The following is a 12097-nucleotide window of genomic DNA, read 5'->3' as shown; positions in this document are numbered from 1 at the left end:
CAACAGAACGTCTGCTGTGGCCAACTTGGCATTGCCCAAATGTCTCTTCTGACCAAAGGCTGCAGCTGGATAAATGCTCCAAAACATGTTTCAGTGGGAGAGTTTGCCTTGTGCTGCATGTTCCCAGGAATAACATCACTAAACCTCACTTTAATATGTGAGGGACATGTTTCAGAGATATGCATGTCAAAATAACTTTAAAGGCACCTGACTTGTAAATAATAATAATACAAAATTATGCATTCCTGGGCTTTTAAAGAGTGTCATAAAAGTTCATAAGAGGTGTGCCTCAATAATTCACATTAAAAGTGCCACTAGATTCAAGAAAAGATATGCATTTCATCCAGTATGTATGCAATTGAGAATGTAGCCACATTGAAAGGCATAATCTACATCCTTTGTGTATTGTTCATTTGCACAAACTTTCACCTTCAATCTTCCAAACCCAATGAGATCAGATATTGCTGGGTGGTAACTAACTAAATTTAGCGACACTAGTAAAATGGGTTTGAATTTCACTTCCATACATTTCTGAATAAATACAGGATATTTAACAAAAATACATTTTAGGCGGGACTTTATCCATGGGAACTGATTTACTGTAACAAGTAGGTATTACATACCAGAATGAAGTGAGGTTGGAGGGGAGGGTTTGAAAAAGAAAGAGGGATTTGTGATGTCAATAGGAAAGAAAATTAGTTTCAGAAGCAAGGTACGTTTTTAGTTTTTGATTAAACACTACGTAGAAAAAAACGTTTTGTGCACTGCTGAATCGAACAAAGGAATAAAAATTATTCTTATCGTTAACTACTAAAGATTTTACAAATATTTTGTATTCTCAAAAAGACTTCTTAAAACCTTCTTAAACCACCAAACCTTATAGCTCGATCTTCTTGCCAACATCTTGTAATTTTACCTAAGAACTTTAGTAATTTAGTTTTCTTTGGATTTTTGTAAATTCGGCCTACGGGCCATAAATAAAGAAAGTAATATAATTTTGATTTCATGCTAACTGTAACGTAGTTCATTGGAAAGGAGGAGGCGAGAACCGGCTTGGCAATATAAATAATATTTTAATGAATAACTTAAACCAAAAGACAAACACACACATGACGGACATGTCCGTAAACGATCTCTCTCTCGTCGCACCACCGTCTGCCATCGGCCTTTATCCCTCTTGGAGACTTAATTAGCCTGATACGGGACCGGGTATGTATAATCACGACCCGGCCCCGCCCTCCACCCTGCCACACTAACTTTAACAAAATTTTTCATTAATGTCACAACAGCTTTTTTTTTTTTTTAATGTAGCTTTTCCCAATAAATATGTTTTTTGTCACATTGCAAAGCCTTAAAGTCAAGCAAACTGATAAAATAATCAAATACATAAGCATTAGGATGTCCCATTCATTTTCATGAATTGGTTTGCTGAGACAGTTCGTATTAAAGAAAAAAATTCAGCTCTAAGGATAAATTATAATAAGTTCACAAAAAGGATTTAGCTATAAACGATGACTACTTAATAAATAATTTAATGAACATTCTTAACCCTATTGCATTCAGAATCTGCATACACCTTTTGCATTCACAGGTCAATTTTGACTAGTGGTATTCAAGCTTATAAATCATTCATAAACCGATAGATTTCCCCTAAACCTTTAAGTCATTAACTGGTTCTTAAATGTTCAAACATGTAAAAAGGTTGATATTTTTGGCATGTTAACAGACAAATATAAAAGTTATTAATTAATATGCCCATTTTTTCTTTTAAATAATAAAATATATAAAAATATAAATTAACTACAGCAAAACCAAGAATATATAATTAACATTTTAAACATATTAACATTTCTGTGAAATGATATCTAAATATAACATAATATACAACGTATATTGACATCTAATATGAGAATTACTAGTAATTTGAATGAATTTCCTATTACTCATAACTACTCAATACAACTTGGTGGTCAATAGTAATGAAACCAACATATTATTTTTTAACTAAACATCATCAAATCAACTGTAAACAACAATAATACTACTTTACTTCTATTAACTTGCATGAACTGCCAAATGTTGATGCGTGAGTATGATGCATGATGGTCCAGCATCAGTTGGCTGCAGAATAAAATGTGAACAATTACCTCTTTCAAGCCCTATTTAGACTAATGTGTGCATGAACCTTTGCTCTCGCCACAGACAGTACCTTTGATTTAGTTTATTTGTTATGTCTGTTACATCTGCCGTGTCTGTTTTGTACAGGAATGTGTGTGTGTCTGTGCGTGGCTGTATGTGTTTGTGTGTGCATGTTTGTAAAAAAGATGCAGTCCCAGTGAGAGACAAAGTGTGTGAGAGAGTATGGGAAAGAGGCAAAATGTATGTGAAGTGTTTATAAGTAAAAATTGAATTCATAGATGTACAAAAAAATCTACTGATGCCTGGGTCAAAATTGACCCACAATTTAAGGGGGTAGCTTGACTGTTTTAAATATGAGTAGCTTGTAGCTAGCAAAACTGACACCAAAGACCTTGATTGGTGTCATTTTCTGCCTCCAGCTTGAGTTATCAGTGGTCCGTGCCCAGCTGGCAAGACTGTATCTTTCCTCTATACTCCAGAAATTGTGTTCATTAAAAAAAACCCGGGAGGGGGCAGCTGCATGCTTTTGCATTTGGCACTTTATTCACTGGAAAAAACACCTGGATTGTGTTTTTGCAGACTATATATAGCCTCACTTCTAAATGTGAACCACCTGTGCTGGACTAAGACAAAATTTCCCAAAGTTGGCAGAGGGATGTGGCAGCAGCAGTGGCAACACTTGCACCAAATGTCAGCTTTAAATTAACTTTCAGTGGGGAAGCATTCCAGGTCAATTACTGTACTTGCTTAGGGACAAGACAAAATAACAAAAAGCTCAAAATGTGTATGTTTATTTTAGAAATGTACAAGTTGTTTGAAACTGCACATCAGAATTGTCAAAAACGAATGAGATGATGTGATTACAGACTCATTGTCTCTATGAATCATATATCATAAACCGCTGCTAAGGTATCCTGAGTGGTTGCTTACCGTCACAAATCAAAAGTCTCTATGATACTCTGGTTCTAGGCTTGGGTTCCTCCTTCAAAGAAAATCCATAGGATATTTTCCCTGTTTTAGCACACATCACTCCAATAATCCATATGATTTGAGGTATAGCATTATTTATGTCTTTACCATAAACAGTGCAGAACTGGTTTAATCCACCAAAGTTCAATACTTAGGTTTCAGGGTTTATTCAGATCCCTAATCCCAAATATAAGCAATAATATTAGGGACGCCTGTCTCAGCATTATTGCACTATTTTTGTGTGAAATCAACCCCAACGGTAAAACCACCCTTACTGTCATCCATCACTGCCACAAACACACACATGACGGACATGTCCGTAAACGATCTCTCTCTCGTCGCACCACCGTCTGCCATCAGCCTTTATCCCTCTCGGAGGCTTAATTAGCCTGATACGGGACTGGGTATGTATAATCACGACCACTGTCACTGAGATTTATACCATTATTTTAGGAAAACCACATCCAAAATGGAATGTTGGTGTTCTTTGTGGCTTAAGATAAAACCATGTGTCCCATCACTTGTTGCTCTTCTCGAGTTCATGCTATGTTTTGTTTTGTATGGTAAATAATGTAAATAAGGCTCTCTGGAATGCCTAATTCTGATTGGTCAGTCATAACTAATAATAACGATTAATATCCATTGTCTTGATGACAGGAAGAAGTCTTTGTGTCATCATCGGTCCGTGACCTTCAGCTTTCACTGGATCGCTTGGCAGTTGAGTGTGACGTGGCTAGAATGAGGATTAGCACCTCTAAATCTGAGGTCATGGTTCTCAGCAGGAAACCGATGGATTGCATACTCCGTGTAGGGAATGAGGTTTTGCCCCTAGTGAAGGAGTTCAAGTACCTCGGGGTCTTGTTCACGAGTGAGGGGACAATGGAGGGAGAGGTTTGCCGGAGAATCGGGGCAGCGGGGGCGGAATTGCACTCGCTCTATCGCACCGTTATCACAAAAAAGAGCTGAGTCGGAAGGCAAAGCTCTCGATCTACCGGTCAGTTTTCATTCCTACCCTAACCTATGGTCATGAAGGCTGGGTCATGACTGAAAGGACTAGGTCGCAAGTACAAGCGGCCGAAATGGGTTTCCTCAGAAGGGAGCGGGCTTCTCCCTTAGAGATAGGGTGAGGAGCTCAGTCATCCGTGAGGAGCTCGGAGTAGAGCCGCTGCTCCTTTGCGTCGAAAGGATCCAGTTGAGGTGGTTTGGGCATCTGGTAAGGATGACCCCTGGGCGCCTCCATTGGGAGTTGTTTCAGGCACGTCCATCTGGGAGGGAGCTCGGGACCCAGGAATAGGCGGAAAGATTACATCTCCACACTGGCCTGGGAATGCCTCAGAGTCCCCCAGTCAGAGTTGGTTAATGTGACTAGGAATAGGGAAGTTTGGGGCTCCCTGCTGGAGCTGCTTCCCCTGCGACCGACTTCGGATAAGCGGTTGAGGATGGATGGATGGATGGATCCATTGTCCTTGGCAAGACTCCAACCTGGTTTAATTGAATCTGGTTTAAATAAATGCCTACATCTTTTGATAAATTATTTTTATGTTGCTAATTGTATGTTTCACAGCACTTTTCTAGTGAAATACACACAAGAGGCGGTAAAACAACGATGACAAAGTATATTCCCTTTCAAGCATATCGCAAGCAAAACCCTGTTCCTCACACAATCCTACCTCATGAAATCTAAACACTTTTATTATAGTGCATGACTTAATGGTTGCATTAAATGAACAATTACTTTTAGAAGCTTTTTCGAGCACATTCATATTGTGCTGTAGCTCAACTGATGGAGCGTTGCACTTCCTTTTAAAACCATAAAAAAACATAATTTGTGTGTGTGTGTGTGTGTGTGGGGGTATCTAGCTTTTAGCACCACTAAGTGGACATTTCACCTTGTTACATGCCAAAATCCATGAGATCAGGCTGCAATTAAAATTCGTCTTTTTTCATGTGAACGCTTTAGTCGCAAGAAAAATGAAATCAGACTAATAGACCTAGATAATGCAGTTGAATCTCATCTTTATCAAGCATGTTAATTCGACCACGATCGGCCTCAGTGTTGTGTGCATGCTCTAACAGACAGAGGCAACATGTAACTTCTATTTAACAATTCCTACACTGACGTCCTTCCTTCAAATATTAAATTATGCTTAGTGTCGTGTATACCTAGACAGAAAGATGAAGACTGTAGCTCGACTATAACTGCGCACTTACAATACTGTAAACGTATCTACATTTCCTACAGTACGTAGCTGTGCTCTTGCTCTTGTCTCTCTGCGGACTCTAATAAAATTCAAACTCCAGTCATTATTTCATGTAAATTTATGTATTTGGTAAGTAGTTGTATAATGCACAACATAATGTACATTTAGCTGGTTATTATTGCAAAATAAACCCCTTCAGGGTGATACGAGACCAGAAGTAACTCTCAGCTTTGGCAATAATGACCTGCTGACATTATATTATCCCTTAAATTATCCCTTTTTTTTCTTCTCTAAGACACACTTTTATTTAGCTAAAATCATTATATTTTGTAGCCGTGTCAAAAGAGCGAGAGCAAAAACCAGAACTGGAGGATGACAACTCAAATATATGGTTCCAAGTCGAGCGCTTAGCAGCCATTAACGATGTAAAAATGGATTCTTTGAACAAGTAAATGAGTGTTCATAACAGCATCCCAGAAACAGGGACCCCACACGCAGATGGGTGAGTCATGTTTGCTCGGCAGTTTAGTGACCTTATTACACGTCTAACAGGTCATTTATTTTTTATTTTAGTAATCACTACACAGCAACATTATTAATGTTGGAAGGACATAAAACTTTATTTATAGCCCTGCACATTCCATTCACTATTCACCCTTATTAAAGATAATTTTGGTTATAGACTTTGCCCTCATGAGTTTTTGATCAGTTTGACTTCAGCCAGGACCTTGGCGTGAATCGATCTCAGGTGTCCACTGCTGGTACTTTTGGTACCGTGGCAAAAGAACATTTTGGAAGTCTACCTGGTATATTTTTGTCTTAAAATAGACTGAGGCGTTACCCTCTCCCTTTCCTGCAGGCGTGTTTGATGCTGACACACACTGATGAATTATGGACTTCACTGGAAATTATGAAGAGGGAGAGAAAATAGAGACATTTTGTATAATTGCTGTTAAACTTTGAGCAGACAGTCATGTCTTGGGAACTAAAGTGTTTTGGGTGTGATATTTTTAGTGTTAAACTTTTTCTTCCAATTAACAGGATATCCCAGAATATTTCTCATGCTGTTGTTTTTATGCTTTTTCTTTTTTGACATTGAAATGCTGTTCATACCGAATATGTTAGTGAGCTAATTAAAAGCTAGACACAGTGCCACAAATAGAACAGAACACAAAAGTCTTGAGATTAGTTTTAAAAAGTTGAAGTTCTTTTAATGTGACACGGCAACTAAAAACTACAGCGCTCCTGTGCGAGATAAGATTTTAGTGTGATAAAACAGCAAACCAAGGTGCAAAAATCAAAGTGTCCATCTACCAAGTTAACATTAAATACAGGGTAAACATTTATAAAAACCTTTTATTTTGGTGTTTGCAATGTAGCTTTGAAAACCAACTTTTTATACTATTACTATGCAGAGAAATTGCTTAATGAAATAAAAATAACCAAGCTCAGAACAAGTTTTACAAAAGCTTTTTTTACTGACTTTGTTGCACTTTAATATCATGCGGTAACACAGTAACATATTGATTGATGTATGTTGACATGAAATCAGAGACCCTCCTATCCAAATCCGAACAGAAGTGATCACAAAGGACGCATTTATCGACCAGGTGTAAACAGTGATATGTCACGCCTCACCACATGTGATCGGATCAGCCAAGATGCATTTTAATACCAGGTGTAAACAGGGTCATAGACTCACAGTCCAGGTTGGAAGGAAAGACAGGTAGAGGCATGTGCCATAGACTTCCAGTGAAAACCGGCTTCAATGGGGCATTCTGGGCTGTGCGTCCTGCAATGCTGCTGAAGGATTATATGTATTATGAATTATCTCCAGGCAGATGTGTTTACTTTGTAACAGGTCACTGTGTGAACTAAAGGGGCCATAAACTCAATCAACAATTATCAAAGAAGAAACATTTGATGGGTTCCCTCCCAGGAGGAACATATGGGGATACCCTGGATGTCTTGTGTATAGAAGGCCTTCCAGGTAAGTCCTAACACCATTGTACTTTATGTAGAAATGTCTGTCACACAGGCAGATTCAGAGGAGCTATGCTATACTATCGACATCAGTAAACTTAGTAGCGGTTTTAACCATCATGCAAACTGGTAACGGTTTTTTGTGGAGGAAAGCTCCACAAAAAATGCTTGAGGGGTTACATGTTGTTCTGGGTACATTTGCGAATACGATGTTGTCAGCGCTCTTGGAGCGGTTCACATTAGAAGCCACTGGGGTTGGGACAGCTGAGTTTTTTTAAGTAGGGTTTGGGTTTGTAATTTATGAAAAAATATATAGGCCGTCCAAAAAAAATGTGTGCGTGTTTTATTTAATTAAACATGTTGAATGTACTTGGCTACAGCGGTTGATAGGATGAATTTAAAATTATGATTTAAAATTAATTTTATGTAATTTTGTTAAACCTAAATTTTCAAAATTGGTCCCCAGCTTGGTTGGTTGCTTGGACCCGCCCCTGAATAAACTCTTTCATGTCAAAGGCGGCAATTGCTGGCACAGGAACAGAGGTGGAAAGTAAAAAATTACAACTACTCTCGTTACAGTACTATCAATGCTTGAGATTGCTTTGGTACACCCATTAACAAGGAAAATTAAAAATGGCCTTCCATGTCAAAAAGACTGCTGACCCCTATTCTACAAAGATGAACATAATTGCTGAATGTTTTACAAAGTTGTAATGGAAGCTGTGCTTCTCATACAATCTTAAAGCAATCGCTACTGCTTGACATATCTTGGAATCAGGACACTTTGTTTTATAGCTCAGTTTGTTCACGTGACAACTGGGTCGAACCCAAAAGTGGGTCACGGATCATTGTCTGCTGGGTGGCGAGATCTTTTCTGTCATGAGTTCAAATGACCAATTAGAAGGATAGAATTGTACATTTGCAATGTTTGGGGCAACAGCAGGACAAACCTCTATTGTTTTAATATCTCCAGGTTTGCATAAACAATCGTAAGTCAGAGGCTGCATTTCTCTGATGTTAATTATTAGCTGTCCAATCACAATAAAAAATAAATAACCATAAATGCAATTAATCAAGAATGCATGCTTTTAATAGAATAAAAAAAAAAAAAATCGAATTAAAAATGTAAATTTGTTTATATATATATATATATATATATATATATATATATATATATATATATATATATATATATACACATACAAGGTTGGGAGGGTTACTTTTGAAATGTATTCCACTACAGATTACATGCTGTCAAATTTTATTTGTTATGTATTCCGTTAGATTACTCAAGGTCAGTAACGTATTCTAAATACTTTGGATTACTTCTTCAGCACTGGTAGATTTTTTTTCTATAAAAACTGCCAGTACAGTGAAACAACATGCCTGCAATTTTAAAAATACATTCTCTGAAAAACCTAAATATCCTCGACCCTCCCTAGCAACCGGGCCAATTTAGTTGCTTAGGAGACCTGGCTCGAGTCACTCAGCACGCCCTGGATTCGAGCTTGTGACTCCAGGGGTGGTAGTCAGCGTCAATACTCACTGAGCTATCCAGGCACCCAATGTGAATTTTCTTGATAAAAAAACATGATTGTGCCTGGAAACATAAGCATGTAAAATGGCTAGAAATAGCATTTTAGCTTAGCATAAAGCTGACAGCTTACACAAGGTTTTTTCCATTTCTTCTGTTCCAAACTTACTTCAAACTTACTTCTCTGTCTGCTCATATGAATGTAACACGTCATAAGAAAGTGTTTCACCGCTGTTCAAATGCACTTTGGATCGCATCGTTTATGTGGATAAACGTTTTCCATCTGAAAGGACTAATTATAAAATTGAACAAACGACAATAAAATGCAAAGTAATCTCTTCAGTAATCAAAATACTTTTTGAATGTAACTGTATTCTAATTACCAATGATTTAATTTGTAACTGTAGTAGAATACAGTATCTTATATTTTGTATTTTAAATACGGAATCCCGTTACATGTATTCCGTTACTCCACAACCCAGTATATATATGTATAATTATATACACTGTATGTATATATATATATTCTTCATAGTGTGTTTAATGTTTGAAAATGTTTGTGTATTAATGAAATTACTTGGGGTGGGGGGTGGTGCTGAGGGGGAGGGGGGGGTTCATGCCGCCCCTGGCAAGATGCCACCTCGGGCGGCTGCCCATGTCTCCCCTGCCTAAATATGCCACTGAGGACTTCAAGACAGACATTACAGCATAATTTTCTGTAATGTTGCTATGAAATTATGTGTGTTGTAAAAAGCACTATGCAATTAAAAATGACTTGACATGACTTTTGTTACTTGAAGGTCTACATCCTTCTACAGAAGTGGACAGAATACAGTAGTTCAATACTACTGCAGCGCTATGCTGCAATTCAATCTACTGCAACATGGTGAAAGAAATGGTAACACTTTACAATAAGGTTCCATTTGTTAACATCAGATAACAACATTAGTAAACATTAACTAACAATGAAACAATCGGAAACAACTCATTCACTGATTTGGATGGAGCAGCTACTGATTAGCATGTGATTCAAGTATTGCCATCATGTCTGATTCTAAATGAACCTAAAACTGTTACTATGTTGAGGCATATTCAGCTGCATTTAAGGAATGTTCCTGGTTCAATTTAAGTTAAGCTAAATTAACAGCATTTGTTGCATGAAAACATTATAACAATATAATTTCAACTTGTTCCTGTTAACAGGATTTTAGTAGGATAAAATTGCTAACTAATCTTATCTGTGCAAAGTACTATCCAATATCACATCTTTGTTGTTATGATGACATAAACCCTGTAATCCCTTTAGGTGATTTTATCACACTTAAATCATGGTATCACATATAATGTTTACATGTGCCTATGCTTTTGAAACTGTGTATTTTAATGTTTATTGACTGGCCCCATTAACTTCCTTTGTAAGTCCCATATACTGTAACAATGATTTTTTAAATATTTTTTTAATATTTATTTTAAACACAAGACAAAATATGTTTTATTGGTATTTAACATTATGCCACAAATGCTGTTGAACCTAGAACATTCTTTTACAAATTTTCACCATAATGACACCCAACTGCAACTCTCTGTGAATGCTTGTTTATATGCAGCAGTTGCATGCATGCACACACTACATAGCCTACATTCACAGGCAAAACACAGATATTGTATGCAAAATGTCAGACGTGTTACTGCCATTCTTGATTCCCTCCAGAAGATAGACCATCCTGGATTAAAGCTTTTCTGTGGTTGGAAAAAAAGAAGAACTTGCTCCCAAATCCACCCATCCAGACAAACCATCCACCCAGTCAGTCAATTGAGGTCCGCATGTTATGAACACTGTAATGATAAACCCCACAAGTAGAACATGACGCTGCATGCATTTGATGCAACATGTTCTATGAATTTTTATGTGATATTTCACAGCCCATATCTGCTCTGCGACTACTGTGATTCAACAGCAACCGCTAGCAAGAGAACCGTGCCAAAATATAAAATGAGGTGTGTCTATAATGTGTTCTTTTGTGGAATCTAGCGCTGACATACTGTGGAAAAAGAACACCGATCCACAAATACATTAACAGAACATTGTCGCTCCAGGACTGCGATCTGACAACTTGTTGCAGACTGTGAGAAGTGGTGTCGGGATTAACCCGGTCACCGTAGTGCTTCAGAGGAGGCCCAACGAACGTCACTGAGGTGCTCCAAATTTGTCAGGATACTGAGCCAAAATTAGTTAATATCTTGGAAGCTGGGGACGATTTTACCATCTGTCAGGCAAATCCACCTTGACATGCCAGGCTGGGGTCTCGCTGGCTGGCAAATGAGAGGCTGCTACCACCGAAGACTAATTAGCACAAATAAGCACCTCCTGAGATCCTCAATCCTATGTCAACTCAAGCAAAACATTTTAAAGACAAAGTTGGCAACATGCAGTTAAAACACTATCTGCATTGTTCAAGTAACCAAACAAGAGTTTTTTCTCCTTGTTATTTCTAATTCTTTGTAAAGGTGTAGCTACATAGTATTCTACCGTGGCCAGAATGTGTCATCAGCATTCTATGGTATCCCAGAGGTAAAAGTTATTGTTAAGAGGTTGCTCTTTCACATCTCAGGAGACCTAAAAAGCTCACAAGTTTGTTTTAAGTATCACCTTCCAAAATTCCAACAGAGAATTTAGTAACTTTATTTAAGTTTTATTTAAATTTTTTAACTTCCTTCACCTTTGACATGGCTTTCCATTTTGTCTAATGTTACAAATTCCTTATTTTACAACCCATCCACTCCAACCACTTGTCTCCATTCTGGAATGTAACTCCCACATTTCACAATCCAATCAATTGTTGATGGGTAAATTCCAACCCAGTCTCAAGACAAGTCAAAATAATTAGTACGAGATGGCAATATCGTACGACATTGTACGAGTTGTCTCGTGCAAAAACCATAAATAAAAAATAAGCGAACCAACAATTGATATCTAACCATGACCCGCTTACCAAAGCCCCAAATCTAACCATGACTTTAATAGGAAGGTCACTGTTGTGTACCATGGAAGAAACAAAACATCAGGGTTTGGAAGAGGATGGGTAAAATGTATTACACATTATTGACATACTGTACATAAGTTATTTTTATTGCACAAATAAATATGATGAGTAACCAAATTTGTTCACTGTTGTTACTATTTTTCATAAAAATGTTGAATAGGAGAATAGGATGCCTTTATTGCATCGATTTGACATTCTGATTGGTTGGTCTCTATGGGAATGAAAGC

This window comes from Xyrauchen texanus, chromosome 14 (assembly GCF_025860055.1).
Source record: "Xyrauchen texanus isolate HMW12.3.18 chromosome 14, RBS_HiC_50CHRs, whole genome shotgun sequence".
NCBI lineage: Eukaryota > Metazoa > Chordata > Actinopteri > Cypriniformes > Catostomidae > Xyrauchen > Xyrauchen texanus.
The sequence above is the reverse complement of the archived record's forward strand: the minus strand, read 5'-3'. Positions refer to the sequence as shown.